At 37.2% G+C, this 23,435-nt stretch overlaps 1 long non-coding RNA gene across 7 annotated transcripts in view; it reads left to right on the forward strand.

Moving 5' to 3' along the window:
• LOC308646711 overlaps positions 1–23,435 on the forward strand; it is a 572,715-nt gene that overhangs the window by 247,869 nt on the left and 301,411 nt on the right. For 3 of the 7 annotated variants that reach the window (XR_014021457.1, XR_014021458.1, XR_014021460.1), the window contains one exon: positions 20,582–20,681. The exons of 3 other annotated variants lie outside the window; for them this stretch is intronic. This is a non-coding gene — a long non-coding RNA (uncharacterized lncRNA). Of the gene's footprint in view, positions 1–20,577; positions 20,682–23,435 lie in introns of all 7 variants that reach the window. One more of the 7 variants, XR_014021459.1, reaches the window with a different exon arrangement.

Consider the following 23,435-nt stretch of genomic DNA (forward strand, 5'->3'; position numbering starts at 1 on the left):
ACAATGACCCACATCCTTCAGCCACACCTACCTGCCTTCAGTTACCACCCAGTTAATCCCTAACAGAAGATTAATTCACTGATTGGGTCAAACCTCTCATAACTCAATCATTTCACCTCTAACTCTTCTTGTATTTTCTCACACATGAGCTTTCGGGAGACAACTCATATCTAAACCATAATAAGATTCATTACCCTTGTGCCATTGAGAGCATGCCAGGGACCTTTCAGAGGGCAGCATTCACTTAGAAATGGCAGCAGGTCTGGGCCAGACAATGGGTCTTTCAAGGCTGCTGGTATGTCCAGTGGTGTTGCCCAGGAGAGATGGGCCAAGCAGAGGAAGTAAGAATGGAACTCACGGTGGTACTTGGCCCAAATCACAGATTTTTATCTCTTACTAATTTAACTCCAGAAGTCTATTTCTCTATTTGGAACAACAGTTGAAGTATTTTCAGTAAACTGATGTACTAAATTGGGCAATTATCTTTATTATATTATTTTTCTTTAAAGGCTTCAATTTACTGAAGACTATGTTTTAATACCTGGCCAAGTTGTATCCTTGCCATCTTATGTACTTTTTTTAAAAAATGAAAACATGGCTACAATTGCCTTTATGGATTAAAAAGCTTAAAAACATTCATATTGGTATCCCTATGTGCACAGCATTGACTATAGCAGGAAGTCTGGCAGATGCTACATTTTTTTTTTAAGAAGCTAGAAATTCTGCCATTTGAGGATTGAAGGCAGTTTCAAAGGTTTTGAATGAATGCTGACCTTTGTCTTTGAGGTAGATCCTCCTCCATTTCTGGGAGGACTATCTCTTTGGTGGGGGCCCCTTTTGATTGTGCCAATGTAGGGCAATGAATAAATAACTCCCTCATATTTCTTGGGGAATCTATCATATGTACCAAAGGGTGAAATGAAAGCACTTCAGACTGAGATAAGTGTTCTCTAAAGGCAAGGCTAGCTCTGTTCCCTTTGATTGGAGAGCTTCTTTATTTAATTTTGTTCTCTCTTACCTCTGGGTTCTTGGAAAGTGCATGAGTCTTCTCACTCCGGCATCTATCCCCTGAGGAAGGGCACACAAGAGTAGCAGGGGTGCTGGCCTCAACTCACCACGTTATGGTGAGAAAAGATTATGAAGAGACCTGGGCCATGCTTCGGTCAGAGTAGACCAATGATATAACTTCCATGCTGTTATTTATTGTCATAAAAGGTCAGATGTTACTAAATTTATCTTTAGTTGTTATGACCTTCTTTTCCATAAATGGGTATCTTTCTGAAGGAGTAGATGTTTCCATTGTCAACCAGGGAAGAAGTAAATTCTAGGATAGGAAGAATGCTGGCATTGGATGGGAGTCTATACAAAGAATTTGTCCTTAATCTGGAGCCGAAGTCAAGAGGGACTGGGAGGCCATACATGAAGATGCTTGGAGCTTGGCCCTGTCATCTGAGATAGGCTAGTAGAGGGGCAAGGGCCAGCTGCTTTCTTCATGTTGAGTGAGGTAAAGCCCATGGGCTCTTAGAATGGGCAGCTCCAGGGTTACGCAGGTTCAGAAAGATTTGTGTTTCCCTGAATCTGTGATATCTGTTAATACCACAGCTGCATCATCACTCCAAAGTAGAGATGATGTGGTCATCACCAAAAGTAACCAGGAGGAAGGGGTGGCTATGTATGGCAGACGGGGAGATCCAAGAAAAAGAGTTTGGATAAGTTATAAGGAATTTGCTAGTGGAATTTATATAAGTGGAGTTTATTCTTTAATCATTTGGGTATTTTTAAAATGGTAATTTTGTTTTATAGACCCAGAATAGTAAAAAGGAGGACCCTAGTTTTCTATGGGGGATTCCCCCATATCTTAACAATATATTATTTCTCTTCATAAAAATCAAACTTCATTACATTAGTGTGTGGGATTCATGCCATAACTCTGAAATGGAAAGTGAAGGGGATATTCTTTAGACCAGAAGACCAAGGCTGAAAGGGGTTAGGACTGATATGCCCAAGGTCAAACTTATGCAAGTGGAGACAAAGGGAAGCAAATTTGTTCTGTACACTTAACACATGTTGTAGGGCGACAGGGATGGCTCTCTGTCTCTCCCTTTACTACAAACCATTGTTCATGGAGTGGCATGACCATAGGAATAAAGATTAGGTGTTTAAAAGAGATGAGAATCCAACAGTGCAGCATTCTTTTAGATGGAATTTGGTGAAAAATGTAAGAGATGGAAAGTGTGATTATAGGAGCAAGTTCATATACATTTTACTTTTTCAGACACTCTGGTGTGAGGAACCAAAATAAAAAATAAATAAATAAATAAGATTTTTTTTTTAAACTTAGCAATGAATTGGAACATTGAAGACTGATTTTAGTTCAAAGTGAAATTCTAATTTTTGTGACCTTTAGGAGGACCTTGGCTCCTCTACAACAGCATCCCCCAAAGCAATGAGAGGTTGGGCTTAACCTCTGCTCCTTTCAAATTATGATGGTCTCTGTGATGGGGTGTTATTTGTCTGAGACTAGATTCCTCTCAAATTAAGTTGTGCAGAGCACTGCATTTGGCTACAGAAATATCCATGGCTTAAGTAGAGGAAGGCTGGCTCTCAGGGGCCCCAGCCTGAGCTAAAAGGCCTCCATTGCCCAGGCAGCAATGGATACCTCATGGCCCTTCATCTCCTGGCAGCGCCCCCTGGTGTTTCTGGGCACCATATGCAGGCTTCCTCCTTGCAAGTAGTTAGGAATCTATGGTAATACAGGGAATTAATCTTAATGGTGCCAAGCTTGCCAGGTCATTCCTCTCTGACCAAATCTCTACACCAAGTAGCAATAGTAAAATTCCAGTTACTCCCAGTAAAAAACAAGAAAGAATCATAATACAGCAATGCTGACATATTGCATTTCTGCCAGCTCCCAAGTGGAGACAGCGCTGATGGGAAAGCACAAAAAGATGGAGAAAAAAATTTCTTCTTTAGAATTGGAGCCATTTGCTCACTAGCTTCAAATTAAAACAATGTTCTGGGCACCTTAGCCTTTGACAGCCTGTGTTCAGATCATGGTATAGTTTACAAGCAGCTGATGTGTGATTTGGGATAGAACAGTTATCTGTAATTGAAATCACCATACCTCACGCCCTGCACTGGCAAAGATGGTAATGAACATCAGGAATGCTGTGTATTCAACATTCAAATCCCATAAAATATGCAAGATTAATTTGCTGAACTTCATTCAGGCTTCCAGCAGCGCTGTCACCTGGGACCAGAGAAACAGCAAATTCACTCTGAAACTCCACTAGCTTCAAAACATCAAGAGTGGCCTCCTTTGTGTCACTGTCTGCTACAGTGTGCCTTGGCCTTTGCATATAGTTTCTGGAAAAACCAAAGAGGCTGCTAAGATTCTGTTTGGCCACAGAGGCCCCCCAGTGCTCCTCCTGGTTCCCTCCTTCCTTCCTTTCTTGTCACCTCAGTAGCCTTCATTTTTTCCTTCAGGTCCCTGGATTCAGAAAAAGAGAAAATCCTGACTTTGGCCAACAGGATAAGTCAAGGAAGAAGAAAAACTTAATGGCAGAGCGTGAGGATTAGGGTTAGGAAGTAGAGTCTAGTTCTGGACCAGTTGCTGTTCTCCTTTGTGTCTTGTTTCTGTCCCCATTTTGAAAGAGAACTTTGTAGTTCTTTCATGCTTGAAATTTCCAAGGAAGGCCCAGTGGATACTTTTGGGCTCTAAGTCTCTCTGTTCAGTCTTCTCTGTTTGACTTTTCTTCAACGATTTTCTATATGCCAAAAATTGATGCTTCTCTCCCCTTTGTCAATTCTTTATTCTTGTTGGCTTTGCATACAATATCTCTTTTATTCCTTAACTGTTATTTTTAAAATGTTTTGTAAAAAGGTAGACATCTATGTACTTTTAAAATTCACTGTAATTGTTTTGAAGTCTCTTCATCTTTTGAATAAGGTGATACTGACTTATACATTGTTGGTGGGATTGCAAATTAGTACAACCACTCTGGAAAGCAGTATGAAGAATTCTTGGAAAACTCATAATGGAACCACTATAATGACCCAGCTAGCCTACTCCTGAGTATTTGTCCAAAAGACCTAAAATCAGCATACTGTATGGATATAGCCACATCACATCACTATTTATACTAGCACAACTCACAATAGCCAAATTATGGAACCAGCCCAGGTGCCTGTCAATATATGAATGGATTAAGAAAACAAATGGCATATATGTACACAATGGAATTTTACTCAGCCATAAAGAAGAATGGAATTATGGCATTTGCCAGTAAGTGGGCGGAACTGAAGAACATTATGCTAAATGTAATAAACCAGACTCAGAAAGTCAAGGATTGAATGTTCTCTCTTATGTGTGGAAGCTAGAGCAAGTAAGAGGGAAAAGGGGGGTAGGGCCGGCTATCATAAAGGTGTAGGAAAGATCAGAGGGTGGAAGGAGATTGAGGGGAATGGAGGAGAATGGAAAAGGGAAGAACATGTAGAGTTAATTTGACAAAATTATGCTAGGTCCACGTATAAATGTACCACAGTGAATTCTTCCTTAATGTATATCTGTAAAGCACCAATTAAAAATACATAAATAAGTGGAAGGTATACAATCAGAACATAAGAAGGGGATAGGAGAAAGAGGAAGGTAGGAAAAAGTGAGGTACTGGGGACTGAAATGGAGTCAATTGAATTCCATGTATGTATGATTCTGTCAAAATGTACCCAGCTATTATGTACAACTATTATGCACCAATAAAAGCAAAACCAACAAATAAATTAATTAATAAGGTGGTACTGTTATAATCTAATTATTAGGTTGGAAAACAAGCTCAGAGAGAGGTTAAGAGAATTACCCCAAGCTATTGAGCTATCGAGGGATTTGAACTCAAAACTGCCTTTTAATAAAACCTATGTTCTTAGCTACCAAGCTGTATTGGTGTCCTGGGCTTATTTGTCTGCATTCTAAATTTATGGCTCCTATGTGTCTACCTCTTCATCTGAGTCAGTTCTTGGTGCACTGACAGTACCTGGGTTGTGAGCTGCAAAACTCTAGAAAATTATGGATCATGGCAAAGAGATCAAAGGATACTCATCTCTGACAGGGACTTTTTATTCTTAAGGGACTTTTTGCTAGCCTTTCCCCTGTGCCTCATTATGAACATGATGAACACTATATGTGTTGTGTTTTGTCATAATTTTAACTTCTACATATAAAATATTTGCTCAACTGTCTCTGAGCTGTGCTAGTTGGAATCCCAGCAAGGAAAACCAATATAGGATTTTCTTTCAAGCACACTCTTCTTTATCACTCTTTCTTTCTTATTTTTTAAAATATTTTCTTAGTTGTAGTTGGATACAATACCTTAATTTTATTTATTTATTTTTATGTGATGCTGAGGATCAAATCCAGTACCTTGCACGTGCTAGGTGAGCACTATACCATTGAACCACAGCCCCAGTCCTTTATCACTCTTTCTTAAATTGAAATTTATACTGAGCTAATTATAGATTTACATGAAGTTATAAGAAATAATATAGAGAATCCCATACATTATTTACTCAGTTTCTCCCAGTGGTAATATCTTGCACTTTACCTATTTCTAAAACTATCGAAATATTACTTTAATGTATTTTCATTGTCACAGAGTCAAAAACACTAAAGTACAAAGAAGAAAAATGAGGGTCCATCTTTCCCCTCCTGGCTGTCCTCCTGGGCTCTTTCTCCTCCCTCCTGGGTCCCACTGTAGTGTTCTGTGCCTTCTTCTCTTATGCTTCCTTATTATCTTGTTAAAATGGTCTGGATGATCCAGGGGCAAAATGAAATTTCTGGTTGACATTCTAGCAACTCTTGACTCAGCTCTTCCTCTGATAGTCTGCCATCCTCTCAATTCCTTGTTTCCATCTTTCTCTGCCCAGTTAGGAAAAAAGTATTTATTCTTTAATATAATATAATAGCTTTTCTAGACTTTGTGGTATTGTGAGTAGTGCCAGTCCTACTGAAGACACTGATTTTGTTTGTATTATTCAACATGCACTGCCAGGCACTGATCTAAGCACTTTATAAATGTCAATTCATTGAATCCTTATAGCAGCTCCATGGAGGCAGATACTACCATTACTTTCATTTTACAGGTATATATATAAGGTACAGAGGGATTGGGTGACTTGCCCAAGATCATGCATTTAGTAAACAATGGAGATGGTATAAACCTACTGGTTTGGTTCGGACTCTGTGCTCTTTACCATGTATGAGTCACTTAGCAGTGATTTGTGGATAGTTGTATAGTTTATCTTCTTTCCTAATATTTACACAATTCCCTTACTTTGGCCTCTATTTTGCAGGTTATCAATGTGCCTGATAAGTGACACTTCAAAACATGCCCTCTCTACTCTCCTTTGTCTCTGCACCTTATCTCAGGCCCCCCTCCCCATCGCTGTTTCCTGTACTCATTTATGTAGGTCTGGAGCCCTCTCCAATAGCCACCTTGGTCGCCTCCTCTAATTCACTCTTAGGCCCACTACAGTCAGAGTTTGTCTCAGCCTCTGAACGGAAACTGCGCTGGCATGGTCCAGACAGTCATTTCCTTTTTTTCTCTCCATGTATTGATGTGATTAGTTAATTTAATACATTTCCTAATATGGAACCATTCTGGCACTAGCATTAGTTTCCATTCTGGATTCCATTGGCTAATATTTTATTTATGACTTTGGTTAGTATCAGAAGGTTGAACTATTTCCTTTAAACTCAGGAGAACATAAGAAGTTCTTTCCAGTCCATTTAATTTCCTTGATAATTTATAGGGGTCAGTTTCCTTGTGCAAATAGTTTTACTCTCTGTGTTGTTCATGTCTCTCTCCAGGAGATGTCTTTAATTTACCAGTGAAAAAAGAAATAAATGTACTTTCTAATTATCACTGAAATAGTCACAGAAGGCAACATTTTCACACTGGGGCATGAATTAGGAAAGCTAGAATAATTTGATTGATGAAGCTATTTTTTGAGTCCCCAGAAAATGCAAATTGGTAGGAAAAACATTATCTTTTGAGAGAAGCCAAAGAGTAATAATAATGATAAGGCATAAAGTAAAACACAGAAAGCAGTTATAATATTTTAAGAACTTACACGGTGCTATTCATTGGGTCAACCACATTACATGTGTCCTTTATGAGGATGCAAAGTCTAGAAGGGAGGAACTCCACATTGTTGGAGTTGCCTTCATGAGGCTATGAGCTGGGAATTGCTATCATCCCCGTTTTACAGATGAGAAAATTGAAGCGCAGGGAGGTGAAGCAACCTGCTCAGGCTCCCCTCAGAACGATTCTGGGGTTGGTAGTTGGTTGAGTTCTGGCAAAGATTAAATTCAGCATTGAACAGTACCAACATGATGGCCCGGCCCTTTTCAGTTGGTACTCCCTACATCCCACTCCTCCAGCCTGGCGGAGTGGTTTGCAGTTTGCAACATGAACCATTCACATCCATATTTTTGCACATTGTTTTCTCTTGGAAAAGTCTGAGCTCTGCTCACCTGGCAATCCTTCCACTTGTTCTTGGAAGTTTATTCAAGCATTACTTTGTCCTTTCACTACCCCTCTCTGTCCTCCCCAGGCCTGGAGTGGGTGCTCTTCCTCCCCACCCACCCTGTGCTAGGTGTCCACTGTTCCTCAGCACATGAGAGGTTCTCCAGGTCCTTGTATGTCTACTGAACCAGTCAGGGCACTTGTGTGTTCCCTGTTGGGGACAGAGGCCTCTCAGGCCTCTCAGGTGGGTTTGCTGGATGGATAAAGGTTACGAGTTGCCTGATGATCCCTACCAGCTGAGCCCGGCCTGGTGGCTACCAGTGGTCGCTGAGCACCACCTTCAACCATGTTGGGCTTTCAGGTTCACAGGCCCACAGCCTCTGCCCCTTTGACCATTCTCTGACACCCAACCACCCATTATTTCAAAAGACATCACACATTTCTTCTGTATTAGTCAATTTCCATTACCATACAAAATTACTGAGGCTGGGTACTTAATAAAGGAAAAAAGTAGATTTAGCTCATGGTATGGGGGATTCAAGGGCATGGTGCTAGCATGAGCATGGTTCTGAAGAGGAGTTCATGGTGAGTGTCATCTCAATGGTGAGAGCCCATGCAAGAGGGAGAGGTTATAGGGTGATAGGAGGCCAGAAAGTGGGGAGAAGCCAGTCTTGCTCTTTTATAATGACCTGCTTGCAAGAACTAACTAGGGCCTCACAAGAACTACACCAGTTCCTTCTAAGAGCAGGTCCGCAATGACCTAAATACTTAGCATTGATATTTCTACATTGGGGACCAATCTTCCAACACATGAACCCTCAGGAGTCAAATCATATCCAAACCATAGCATCTCCTGAAGAAAACTCCACTGAGCTCACTTAAAGGATTAATAAGCCATATGACTCATTGAACAGGAGACTGGAAACAGCTATAAGAGAATCAGGCTGACGTCAAATCCACCCAAATTTGGGGGACCATAGTCATAGGAATTGATATGAACAGTATGTGAAAATCCCTTCTTAAGTTTTATGACTAGTTCTCAAAGAGAATCATATCTAAATTCATCTCTTTTTTCTCGTTGTGATAAATACTGTGGCATTCAGCTTGAACAGAATAATCCAGCCCATCTGTATTTCCAGAGGACACATGGCTGATGGACACGCAGATTTTCTTTTCTTTTAGAAACACAAATTTCTAAACACAAATTTCTGGGGGGAAGTAAATGGAAAAAATTCAGAAAAATAATCCTGCTACTAGCTGAAAAAATACAAAATTTCTAAGATGATTATTATTTAGCCAATAGATAGAAGAGAAAAAATAAAGCATTAAAATAAAGCATTATTTATATATTGAAGTAGGATAGAGATTGTGGTTCTCTTGTTTGGTATGGAAGTCCCTGTAGGGTTTTGCTATTAATCTGCTGTAAAATTCCAAAGTTTTTCCTAAAAGTGAACCACCAGATCAGGATGACACAGATGTGGCAGCTGTCACACAGCAGATCACTGTTTTCTGAAAGCAAGAGTGTTCATGTGAGAGAATAACACTGGCTGACTAGCCGGCCCCTCTCTGTAGCCAGGATCATGTCCATTGGGGTCCCATCAAATTTTTTTGATGGGGAGGTACTAGGGATTGAACCTGGCATGCCCTACTGTTGAGTTATATCCCCATGATTTTTTGTTTTCTTTTTATTTTGAGAAAGGGACATGTTAAGCTGCTTAGGGCATTTCTAAATTGCTGAGGCTGGCCTCAAGCTTGTGATCTCCTGCCTCAGCTTCCTGCGTTACTGAGATTACAGGTATATGCCATAGCATCTGGCCCATACAAATTTTTATTACTACCCTCTGACCTGGCATCTAGTCAGAGCTCAACAGTGTGCACTGAAAGAATGAATGAGTCAATAAGTGGATAAGTGCATTCATTCACTTCTCCAAGACTTCACACCATGACTAGTCCCTCTATTTTGTATACATGATGGTCCCAGAATCCCACCCATTCTTTCAGCCCAGCTATAGTGCCATTCTCTCCACAACACGCAAGGATTGTGAGAGCACTGAGGAGAGAGCACCCATCCATGGGGTGAAGAGTCTCAGGCTGGGGGAGAGGCATATCCACACTCTTATTGGCCTTCCCCCAGGATCTGGGAAGTCGGAATCTTAGGCAGGGGCAATGATTAATCTGTACAGAGTCCTAGGAGCCAAAGGGTCTCTCTCCTCCCACATGCAATATACCAGTCCATGTCTCTGAGCTGAGAATCTCCCTGCTCTGGTGTGAAGAGCATCTATCAAGCTCTGCCTCATGTACCTACAGGCCCAAGCCAGACTCACATTTCACAAGATCATGGAAAAAACTGGGCTACCTTTAGAGAGCTCTAATGGGAATATGTGAACTCCTTCTACTATCACCTTATAATTCCCCAGGGCTCCTTCCTCTGGTGGCTACAGAAACAGTACAGGGCCAGACAAACTAAAGGGCTCAACAATTATTTCTTTAAATTTGGAGATTGAGTCATTATGTCACTCTCCATCTAAAATGACCCTGGACTTTTTCTTCATCTTGAGAACTCCTGGTAGAGGAATGATCTGGATGACTTCTATTCCTCCTCAATATTCAGAGGGTGAATGCCCTGTCTGCTGCTCCTCTTTTCACCTGAGTAGTTAAACACGCCATGACAGGAGGGGAAACCTCCTGTCCAAGCTGCCACGAGACACTAAATAGAGTGTTGCAGTTCTGCCAGCCAGATCTCATTAGGATAAAGAGAATTAGCCTGTTCCCAAGGATGGGGGAGAAAAACGAATGGCAAGATTAGGTGTGAACTCCAGATTCTTGGATGACTACAATGTGCACAGGAATTTCAATCAACTGTGAAGGAGGACCAAGGGGCATGGTTACAAATAAGAGTTTCACATCCAATACAGTATGGAAAAGAAAGGAGTACCCCAAATGTGGGGTGATCACTATTTGAAAATTTCTGCCAGTTCTGCTGAGGGTAAAGGGGAATTTGAATTAGCTGATGCTCAGAGGCCTCTATTCCTTCCTTTCTGATCACGAGGAGGCTGTGGTGCTACTTAATGGCTCTATAACAGGATATGATAAATTATTTTTTAGTAGCTAAAGAGGTTGAGGTGTTAGGACCAATCCCATTTTGAGAGATAATGAGCTTAAGACTTGCTTCAGGACTCCAGGCAGGTGCTGAGCTCTGCCTGGTCTCCATGTACCACCTCCTTGGGGACCCACTGCTGCAGGTTGTCTCTTGCCTTGGTTACTGTCTTAGTCTCTCATATGGCTTCCAATTTCTCTCTCTGCTCCTTCTCTAGTCTGTGTCCCGTGGTTCATCTCATGCCTCTGCCACAGTGCCACAGTGAGCTTTCTCAGATGAAAACCTGACCACACAGTCCCACATATGCAGGGCCTGGCTCTGCTCGTCCTTGTCCACTTCAGCTTCCATCTCTCTCTCAGCCTCCATACACATTGAACTTCTCTTTCCAAACAAGATAAGTCATTTTCTGCTCTTTGCCTATAATTTTCTTCCTTACTACCACTTATTTTTCCTTTCTTTGGCATATCCGATTTTGTTTTCCTTCAAAAGTCTGAGAGTCACCTCCCCTTTAAAACTCTCCTTTGGCCAGTAAGTTGCCCTCCTGTGTTCCCCTACCCTAGACAAATCCTATCAGAATGTGCTCCTCATTGCATTTGATTATTTGCTCACCTCACTACCCAATGGTGTCATTGGGGACAGGGATTGCATTTGATTTCCCACCCTGGGCTCCTCAGGCTTTAACAGAAATAGAGGCCTGCTGTCTCCAGACATTCCCTCCACCTGATACTGAACTATTGCTACCCCTCTGAATTCCATGGGAATCTTTCAAATGTTTGTTTATCTATGTATTAGATTAATTTATATACAATAGCATGTATGTATAGTATATACATACACACACGTATGTACAGGGGTTTTGAAAAATGTAAGTATATGTGTTTTGAAAAATGCATACACCCATGTAATAATAACCTTAATTAAGATATAGAACACTTGGATAATTCCTGGGGAAAATTTCTACAGGTCTTTTTGCAGTCAACACACCTTTCCCATTATCAGACAAATGCTGATCTGTTAATCTATTGCCAAGAGTTAATTTCACCAGTTCATGTAAATGAAATTGCTCAGTATGTGCTCTTTTTTCTGTCTTCTTACACTCAGCATGTTTGTGAGTTCATCTGTGCTGTGTGTATAGTTTTTTTATTGATGAATAGTATTCCATTGCATAAATATACTGCATACCAATCACTTATTGATGGACATTTGGGTTGTTTACAGTTTGGGGCTATTATCAATAAAATTGTTACGAAACACCACTGTCCTTTTTTTTTGTGAACTTATGATTTTGTTATTTCTTAGGCAAAATACCTGGGAGAAGAATTTTTGGGTCATAGATTAGTGTGTGTTCCACTTTCTAAGAAGCAACTTTGAATTGTTCCCTAAAGTGATCATTTCATTTTACGTGTCTACCAGCAATATATGGGAGTTCCAGCTGCTCTACAGTTTTGCTTAATAACCTCATATTCTCAGTCTTCTTAACCATAGTCATTTTAGTGGATATGTGGTTCTATCTCATCATGATTATAGTTCGTTCTTCTGCAAGTTGTTGAAAATTTTTTCATGTATTTATTTTCCTTTTGTGTATCATCTTTTTGATGTGCCTCTTTCAAATAATTTACCCATATTTTATTGGATTGTTTTCTTATTTATGTTTTGTGTCCTGTGTAAAATATTTCTGACTAACTCAAATTCATGGCATTTTATCCTTTGTTTTCTTCCAGAAGTTTTGTAATCTTCACTCTTAAGTTTAGATCTACGATTCATTTTGACCTAGTTTTTATGTATGGCATAAGGTAAAAATTAAAGTTCATTTTTCCATGTGCACATCTAAATGTAGCACCATTTTACAAAAGACTCTCCTTTCTCTATTGAATTACCTTGGCACTTGCATAAAAAAAGCAATTTATCATATACGTAGGCCACTTCTGGACTTTCTTCTCAGCTCCAGTGATCTGTGAATACACCAATATTACATTCTTATGATTATTATGGTTTGATAATGTCTTGAAATATGATAGTACAAGTCCTTTAATTTTCTTTTTCAAAGTACTTTTACTATCCTACATTCTTTAAGTTTACAAATAAATTTTAAACAAATCAGATAGACATTTTCTATTTTTACAAAATCCTGCTAAGATTTTGATTGAGATTATGTTGATTCTATAGATCAATTCTCGTCAGAAAGGAGTGTTAATTTTTAGAATAGAGATCTTATACTTCTTTTGTTGAACTCCTTCCTAAGAATTATGTAGGTTTGATGCTTTGACAAATCATGTTATGTTTTTAAAAATGCATATTTTTATTCCAGTATAGATTTACAGAAATATCAAAAAGACTCTGTAGAGTTCTCATGCACCTCCCATTTGACTTCCTCCATTATTAACAATTTACATTGGTGTGTTATATTTGTTGGAATGAAAACAACTTTGATATCTTACTATCATTATTTCATCTTTAACAAAAACCACCAAGGACACATAGAATTTTATTTCTCTTTCATATATATTTTTGAAGTATAACCTCTAGATTATTTTTTCTACTTTTTGTGAAGTATTTTTAAAATCACTTATTATTCTACATTTACACTAATGGAAATTAAACTATTCTTCTAATAAAGTGTCTTGGAAAATTCTTTAGTAAATATTTTGTGAATGAACAGCATAATAGGGATGATTAACGAAATTTAAGTGTCATTACATTTATAGACATAATCATGGACTAGTTTTTGTAATTAATGAGAACATACACATAATTGTATCTCAAAGTGGTGGACAAACCCATTGCACAATGAAATGTGCAACCATATTTCTTTATAAAACTTTTTTCTTCACCCTATTGCTCAATTACTCTAAATTCACTAATTGGATTTTTCTGTAAGATTTGTTTCACCTTATTTATTTATTTATTCAATTATTTATTTATATAGTATGAACATTTCATTCTCTGAGTTCACTGTGCATTTTGTTAGTGAATAAGATTGTTCTGATTTTGACCATTTTGAGCTTTTTCAAATTGACTTTTATGTTTTATCAATATGCCTCATTTTTTAAAAAGCATTTCTTGAATTTCTGGCATCCCAAGAAGTTTCACTTTTATCTTTTATGTTACCTACCCTGGTCCTTGGGAAGTAGTCATTTCTCCAAGGAGTCCTGGCTCCTTTTTATTGGACAATGGGACTTAGAAACAAAGATCTGAGGATTTTGTATACTTAGGGCTACTAGGGTATGATTGCTCTTAGGACATCTCAGTGGACAGTGCTGAGAAATACATGTATGTATACTGAATGATGCATATACACTTCTATATTAATTTCTAAATCTATATGTGCATGTCTTTATTTATGGCTTTTGTGCTTTAATTTCCCCCATGCAAGATTTCAACAGAAGTGACAGCAAATTCTTTTAGCAATTTTGTGCTACAGTTCTATTTAAATATTTGCTCCATTTAAAAGTTATTCTGGTGCGAAGGGTAAGTTACCTATCCAGTGCCATTCCCTACCCCATAGTTATCCACTTGTACTTATTATCACTTTCTTTAATAATGTTTTATAAGAATGACCTTTGTGGTCACCTATAAGAGAGGGTCTATTTAAATGTGAATTGATTTTATCATTTCCCTTGGCAAGATCATTGGAAGCATGAGTCTGCCTTTGTAAATATTCTGAAATATTTCCAGTACTTTTTTCAAAAGTTAATATTTAAAATATTATTTTATTCTTTCTTTATGTGTCCGATTTCTTGTCTCCTCTCAGACTTTGCCTAATCAGTCATCTTTATCTTTATTTTCTCTTTCCCTATCAGAATTCAACCATGATCAAATCTTTCTCATCTTAAGGACCTTTCTCCTGATTTCAGGTTTCTTTCTGGTGCTGAACTTTCTTTCCCATCACAACCAATCCTCTCCAATGACACATCTATATTGATGCTTCTATTTCTTATGACTCCTTTTTTTCACATCTTAATTCTGTATCCAGGATTCATCAGCATTATTCTATGGAACCCACCTCAGCTGCTTTTCCTCCCATGTAACTTGATCTGTCAGTGGTATTTCTCTTCAAAATACTCTGATTTCAAAAACACCTAAGACCTACCCTTAATGCCAGTATTCCTCAGATTTCCTTCCTTGTTTTCTCTTCTCATTCCTCATGTTTTCCCCAGAGGAACCAAAGGTACATTATCATTAACTAAAGACCACATTTTATGCAGATTTCCTTAGCTTACCTAATGTTCTTTTTCTGTCCCAGACCAATCCTGGACATCATGTTACATTTAGTTATCATGTTTCTTTAGCCCCTTTTGACTATAACAATTTCTCAGACTTACTTTTTTTTTAAATAATTTTGAATGTCTTTGACAGTTTTGATGATGGTGCATATATACATGTCTTCCTCCAACTGGGATTTCTGATCATTTTCTCTTGAGTAGGTCTATCCAAAATATGGATATTTAATCTTTTATTTATGTGTCCAAATTTGACTGGGATTATGTATTCTCAGAAGGAAGACCACAGAGGTTAATTGCCATATTTATCACATCTTAACAAGTGTACTTAAAATTAACATAGTTTATCACAGTTGACATTGACCTTGAGCACTGGGCCATGGTAGTTTTTGTCAGGTTTCTTCGCTGTGAAGTTACTCCCTCCTCATTTCCATACCACACTCTTTAAAATGAAGTCACTATGTGCAGCCCACACATAAGGAATAGAGATTTATGTGCTGAATATGACTGTTGCTACTGGAGATTGATGTTTCTAGGTCCTCTCAGCAGTCACAGCAAGGAAATGTATGTGCATATACTAACCTGTGTATATACTTCTATCCATAAATATTTCTATGTGTAGCCATCTTTAACCATATTAAACTAACCATGAGTCCATACTGATATCTTCAACTCTAATTCATTACCACATGGATAATTTACCTGCTACCCCTTACTAATCAGTAACCTTCCACTTTTGGGAATAAGAAACCTGGATCCCACCATCCACCAATCATTTAATTAATTATTCAGTTCCAGTGCTCAGGTATAGCAGTTACAGAATTGTTAATCCATATTCTTATGGGAACTCTTTATCAACTATTCTGGTGTGCATGTACATTTCCTTTTGCCTTTTAGTCTTACAGAAATTACTCATTGCAGTTATGTGGGTCAGCATCCTTTATCCCCATCCCCTCACTGAGCTTCTTTCATACACTTGTAATATAATAATTTCATCTTGGGATCTCCCAGTTTCCTAAATGATTTTTGATTCTTTACATTTGCAAACATTAATACTTATTCATTGTACCATAACATGGAATGGGTTTTGACAAATAACTGCCTTGTATTTACCATAACAGCATTATTCATACTAGTTTTGCCACCTTAAAATATACCCTGTGCTTCACCTTTTTAACTATATCCCTCCTCTGAATCCCCTCAACAGTTGACATGTTTACCATCTCTATAGTTTTGCCTTGACTATTGGAATCATTTCATGTATATTTTCTGACTGGCTCTTTTAACTTAGTAATATCCATGTAAGATCTACCCATGATTTCTTGTACTTGACAACACATTTCTTTTTATTGTTGAGTAATCCCATTATATGGGTATGCTGACTTGTTTATTCATTAAAATGTTGAAGGACATTTTTAACTTGTTCTAGTTTGGGGTGTTTATGAATTGAACTGTAAACATTCATGTACAATTTTTGTGTGGATACAAGTTTCCAAATGATTTTGCTAAATTCCTAAAAGTTTTTTTTGCTGGATTTATGGTAAAACTATGTTTATAAGAAACTGCCAAACTGTATTCTAAAGGGCTGTGTGCTGAATTAATTTCTCACCAGTAGTGAATGAGAGTTCCTTTTTGTTTTAAATCATGACTTTCAAATTTCAATTTAATAAAGAAAAAAATAAGATAGCTCTTGGATCTACATTTTTCCTCAGTTTTATTCAGGTATAATTGTTAGTTAAAATGTTTTTTATAGTGTAAAATGTGTGATGATTGTATGTATGATGATATGTATACTTTGGGAAATGATTATCACCATAAAACTAATTAGCATATGCATAACTCACAGTTATCTTTTTGTTGTTCTGAGAACATTTAAGATTTATTCTTTTAACAATTTTTAAGTACATAGAACAATATTATTTACCATAGTCATCATGCTGTAAACTATATGAGAGTGTCTGTGTTTATCTTTGTTTATATTTACATTCCTGCATTTTTGACAGCCATTGGTATGGTAAAGTTTTTTGTTGTTGTTGTCACTCCAATACATGTGTGGTGGAATTTCATTATTGTTTTAATTTGCAATTCTCTAAAGGCATACAATGTTGAATATCTTTTCTTATGCTTATTTCCCATCTGTATATCTTCTTTGTGGAGGTGTTTGTATCTTTTGCCTATTTTTAAATTCAGTTGTTTTCTCATTGTTGAATTTTAAGTCTTTTGCATATTTGCATACAAATCCTTTATAGATATTTGTATTCTGAACATTTTTTCCTAAGTGTTGCTTTGCATTTTTTCATGTGTTTATTGGCCATTTGTGCATCTTCTTTAAATAAATGGAAATTCAATATCTTTGCTCATTTAAAAAAAAACATTAAATTGCCTGTCATCTGTTGTAGACTTGTAAAATTTTTAAAATATATTGTGTATAGTAGACCCCTATGAGATATATAATTTGTGAATATTTTCTATAATTCTGTAGATTCTGTATTTTATTGATATTTTACTTTGATGCACAAAAGTTTTTAATTTTGATGACATTCAACTAATTAATTTTCTCTTGTGTTGCTTGTGATTTTGTTCTTATAATAGTATCATAATCCCACATGATGAAGATTAGGGCCTACTTTTTCTTCCATTAGATACAGAGTCTCTGGTTTAATTCCTAGGTCCTTGATCCATTTTGAGTTAAGTTTTGTGCATGGTGGGAGATAGGGGTTTAATTTCATTTTGTTCCCAACACCATTTATTGAAGATGCTATCTTTTCTCTGGTGCATGTTTTTGGCATCTTTATCTAATATAAAATATTTGTAATTTATTGGGCTAGTCTCTGTGTCCTGTATTCTGTACCATTGGTTCTACAAGTCTTTTCTGGTGCCAATACCATGCTGATTTTGTTACTATTGCTCTATAGTATAGCTTAAGGTCTGGTATAGTGATGCCACCTGCTTCACTCTTTCTGCTAAGGATTGCTTTAGCTATATTTTGGGTCTCTTATTTTTCCAGATGAATTTCATGATTGCTTTTTCTATTTCTAAGAGTAATGCCATTGGGATTTTGATCAGAGTTGCATTAAATCTATATAGTGCTTTTGGTAGTATGGTCATTTTGATAATATTAATTCTGCCTATCCAAGAGCAAGGTAGATCTAATCTTCATCATGTGGGATTAGGCCTCAACTTCCTTAATAAGAATCCCATAGTGCAAGAATTACTTATTAACCAAGACTTAACCAAGAATCAATAAATGGGATGGAATCAAACTAAAAAGTTTCTTCTCAGCAAAAGAAACAATCTGTGAGGTGAACAGACAGCCTACATCCTGGGAGCAAATTTTTACCCCTCACACATCAGATAGAGCACTAATCTCTAGGGTATATAAAGAACTCAAAAAGCTAAGCACTGAAAAAACAAATAACCAAATCAAGAAATGGGCCAAGGACCTGAACAGACACTTCTCAGACGAGGATATACAATCAATATAAAAAAATATTCATCATCTCCAGCAATCAGGGAAATGCAAATCAAAACTCTAAGATATCATCTCACTCCACTCAGAATGGCAGCTATTATGAAGATAAACAACAATGAGTGTTGGCGAGGATGTGGGGGAAAAGACACACTCATACATTGCTGGTAGGACTGCAAATTGGTGCAGCCAATATGGAAAGCAGTATGGAGATTCCTTGGAAATCTGGAAATGGAACCACCATTTGACCCAGCTATCCCTCTCCTTGAACTATACCCAAAGGACAGGGACACAGCCACATCAATATTTATAGCGGCACAATTCACAATAGCTAAACTGTGGAGCCAAACTAGATGCCCTTCAGTGGATGAATGGATAAAAAAATGTGGCATATATACACAATGGAATTTTACTCAGCAATAAAAGCGAATAAAATCATGGCATTTGCAGGTAAATGGATGGCATTGGAGAAGATAATGCTAAGTGAAGTTAGCAGATCCAAAAGACAAATGCAGAATGTTTTCTCTGATATAAAGAGGCTGACTCATAGTGGGGTAGGGAAGGGGAACATGGAAGGAATAGATGAATTCTAGATAAGAAAGAGAGGAGGTAGAGAAATGGAGGAAGCAGGGGATTAGCAAGGATGGTGGATTATGTCCATTGACATAATTATCCAAAGCACATGTATGAAGACACGAATTAGGTGTCAACCTACTTTATATACAAACAGAGGTATGAAAACTTGTGGTATAAATGTGTAATAAGAATTGTAATGCAAAAAACAAAGTACATGTATAAAGACATGAATTGGTGTGACCATACTTTATATACAAAGATATGAAAAATTGTGCTCTATATGTGTAATAAGAATTGTAATGCATTCTTCTGTCATGTATTTAAAAAATAAAATCAATTAAAAATTTTTAAAAAATAAAATGCATACTTAACTTTTTACTATTTATTTACAATCAATATAGAACCACTTCTTAATTTATACCAGTATCTCACATTTTCTGCTTCATATTTTGTACTTCCCATTTCACTTAACATTTCTGATTTCCCACTTCAAATTCATAAATGTGATAACTCCAATAGTATTATTACATTCACTATCATTCTTTTGCTACTATAGTGGATACTGATTTACTTCTACATGTGTTTTAAACTTCACTTTACAATGCTATTCATTTTTGCTTTAAATAGTTAACTGCTCTCTCAAGGAAATTTTTAGGGATAAAAACCTGCTGTATTTTTTTATATTCATATACATAATTACCATTGCTGGTGATCTTTCTTTTCTGCACTTCCAAGTTTCCATCCAATATAATTTTCTTTTAGCCTGAAGAATATCCTTTGGCATTTCTTATAGTTCAGGTTTGCTGGTACTGAATGCTCTAGGTTTATTTCACTGAAAAAAATCTTTATTAATCTTTATTTCACTCTTGTTTTAAAGGCTATTTTAACTGATATAGAAGTCTGAATTGACTTTTATTTATTTCTGGTCAATGAATAGAAGTTTATTGACTTCTAGTCTCCTTTGTTTCTGATATGTCCATGATTATTCAAATTGTATTCTCCTTTATGCTTATCTCCTCCCCTTCCCTGGTCATTGTCAGTATTTTCTCTTTATTTTATGTTTTTAGCATTTCTGCTGTAATGGGCTCAGATGTGGCTTGTTTTTTATATTTATACCTCTTGGGGTTTGCTGAGCTTCTCACATCTTTAAGTTGATTTTTAAAATCTCATTTGGGAAGATTTCAGCTATTATTTAAAAAATATTTTTCCTGACCCATTTTTTCAATCTCATGTACTTTGGGACCCCCAATACCCATAAATTAGATGATTTCCCACAGGTCCCAAAGTCTATGATCACTTTTCTCTCATCTTTTCCCCTTTGTTCTTCAAATTGTGCAATTTTTATTGCTCTTCCTCAAGTCAAATAAGCCTGTTTTAACTATCTGCCTCCAATATACTGTTAAGCTCATCCAGTAAGAAAGTTCATTTGATTTTTAGTTCTAGATTTTTTAGAGATTTTGGAATGATTTTTAATTCTCCAATGAGAATTTCTACCTGTTCAATTATTAAGACAGTGTTTTGTTAATTCTTTAAACATTTTTAATGCTTAAAAACATTTTCATAAAGGCTTTAATATCTTTTTCCACTGAATCTAACATCTAAAGTTTTTTTCTTTTTTCCTGGTATTAGCGATTGACCCAGGGGTGCTCCATCACTGAGCTACATACCAAACTCTTTTTATTTTTTTCTTTTGAGACAGGGTCTTGTTGAATTGCTGAGGCTGGCCTCGAATTTATGATCCTCCTGTCTCAATCTCCTGAGTCACTGGGATTATAGATGGTCACCACATGCCCAGGTAAGTTTTTAAAATTAACTGCTTTTTCTTGAGCGTGAAGCTACGTGGATATATACATATATATATTTTAATCTTCTCCTTTCTCTCTGTTCCCTTCAAAATTGTTTACTTCATGATAGATATAGTCAATTCTGTACCTGAGAAACTCAGGAGTTTGTTATCTTCCTCTGAAGAGTACTAATTTTTGTTCCATTCAGCAGTTCACTTACAGACTGATTTCCTTCAACCTGTAAGACTTGGCTTTATGCTTCATTTAGGGTTGATCTGTTCCCAAAACCCTGGGCCAGAGCCCCTACTGGTATTTCAAGTGACTGGCTTCTGTTGCCTGTCTGCATGATAAATAAGAAAAAACAATATAAAAGGGAAAATAAATTTAATCACTGTTTGGCCCAAACTAGAAAGACAGCTAATCTACCTCAACTTGCCCCATGGGAATCTTATAATTTATAAGAATAAAAGGAAGGAAATATACATATGTAGATTTAGCTAGACTCTGCTAGTTAGAGAACATGTTACAATTTCAGTCTTTCAATGCTTGCCGGTAACTGCTGAGGCTTTGGGGATGGCTCCTCGGTTTCCATTCTCAATGTGAGAAAAATTAGTTGCAAAAAAAACAAAAACAAAAACACAATTTATCAGGAAATTGGAGAGATTGTGGCTTTTAATTTCAAAGGGACTCTTTTATGCATCTGTGAAAAGCTGGAGTTATTTTCTTGGCTGCTATAACTTGGTGGAACTTTGACTCCAAACTTTATCTTTTCTTCTAGATTTTATCAAGGCTTGGAGTGAGGCTTAGTTAAGGTAGGTCCAGAGAGTATCCTATTGTAGGTATAGTCTTTATGCCTCAGGCTCAGTCTCCCCAGTATCTGAGCAGGGAGTTTGCATTGTTAAAGAGGTATTAATGAGTTTCATCCACTCAGGCTAGACAGAGACTCCAATGTACCCTAATACTTCTGAACTTTGATCATCTTTGCTCTGGTCTCTATTTTGTAGCAGCCAACAAACCCCACATTGTGTATTTTACACAATTATAACCCAACCTATCTATTGATCTGTTAGCAACTCCCAAACAGGCTTTGGGGGGGGGACCATTCTTCACAAATTCTGTTATGGTTTGGATATGAAGTATCCCCTGAAAAACTCATATGTTACATAATGCAGGAATTTTCAAAGGTGAAATGATTATGAGAGCTGCAGCCTAGTCAGTGGATTAATCCATTTGATGGAGTAATAATTTGAATGGGCTATTGGGTGGTAACAGAAGGCAGGCAGGGTGTGACTGGAGGAAACAGGTCATTGGAAATGTGACCTGGACTATATTTGCACCTGGCTTCTTCCATATCCACTGCCCTAGGGATCTGACTACCATAAGAACAGTCCTTCTCTGCCATACCCTTCTGCCTTACCTCAGGTTCAGAGCTGGGAAGTCAGCAGACCAGGGACTAAACTAACCTCTGAAACCGTAAATTTAAGGTAAACTTTTCCTTTCTGAGTTGTTCTTGTTGAGTATTTTAGTTACAGTGACGCAAAGCTGACTAACACATATCCCATATATTTAGGACTGATGATCTCTTTCTCTTCAGCTGAGTAGGATTGCTGTGCTCTGTTTGGACTCCAGCTCACTGTAGAGTGGTCAGGAAATTGTTCCTGAGCAATGACTGGGATAATCATGGAACTCACTTTATGAGTCTACCTTCCCTTGGGGACCATAGAATTTTACTTCCTATTAGCCAATGTCTGAAAAAATTGCCTAATATATTTTGTCCAGTTTTATAGTTGTTTTCAGTGGGAGTCTTAATCCAGGGCAAATTATAGCATAGCTGAACAGAGAAGGTTCCAACACAACATTGTGTGTGTGTGTGTGTGTGTGTGTGTATGTGTGTGTGTGTGAGAAATTCTTATCTTTTAAGGACCCTCTCAAATGTCACCTTTTCCATGAAGCATCTTCTTTTTATTTAGTTTTGGGGTTTTTTTGTTTTACTTTTAAAATTTTTTTATTTTCTAGTTTTAGTTGGACACAATATCTTTATCTTATTTTTACGTGGTCTTGAGGATCGAACCCAGTGCCTCATGCATTCTAGGAAAGCACTCTACCCCTAAGCCACAACCCCAGGACATGCAGTATCTTTTATAATGCCCATCAGAACTAATCTCTGTTTCTCTTACATATCTATTACATTTTGTCCTTCTGTTACCAACATGAGACATAGATGATACATGTTTCTGGGTTTAATTATTTGATGGGTGCTATCACTATACTATTGCTAACCTCTTCTGGGAAGACAAGACTGGGGAAGGGCTAGCAGAGTTTTTTCTTCTACTCCTAAGATCAGTGACCAGCAGGATGCATTCCCACATACATTTTTTTCTCCTCCACTAGTGGTAAACTCTTTGAGGACAGTGTACTTTTAATCTTTATTTCCTTCTCATAATCTCTAAGATTAGTGTCCAACATGTTGCTGCTGCTGACTGTGATATTAATGATAACATCAAGCATTTATTGTGTACTTCTATGTGCCAGTCACTAGCCTAAATATATTTATAATGAACAAACATTTTTATGGCATCTACTATGTGCTAAGTATTATTCATAGCAGTTAAAAATCTTAATTTGTATACATGTATTATTTCATTTAAATCACACTAGAATCTAGATAAGGAGATCTATTATTATATCCATTTTTAGGTGAGGAAATTGAGGCTTGGGAAAGTCTCACTTATTCCCAAATGATCACACATCTAATAATGTAGCAGAGTG

Source organism: Spermophilus citellus, assembly GCF_964194105.1.
Source record: "Spermophilus citellus genome assembly, chromosome: 1".
Lineage (NCBI taxonomy): Eukaryota > Metazoa > Chordata > Mammalia > Rodentia > Sciuridae > Spermophilus > Spermophilus citellus.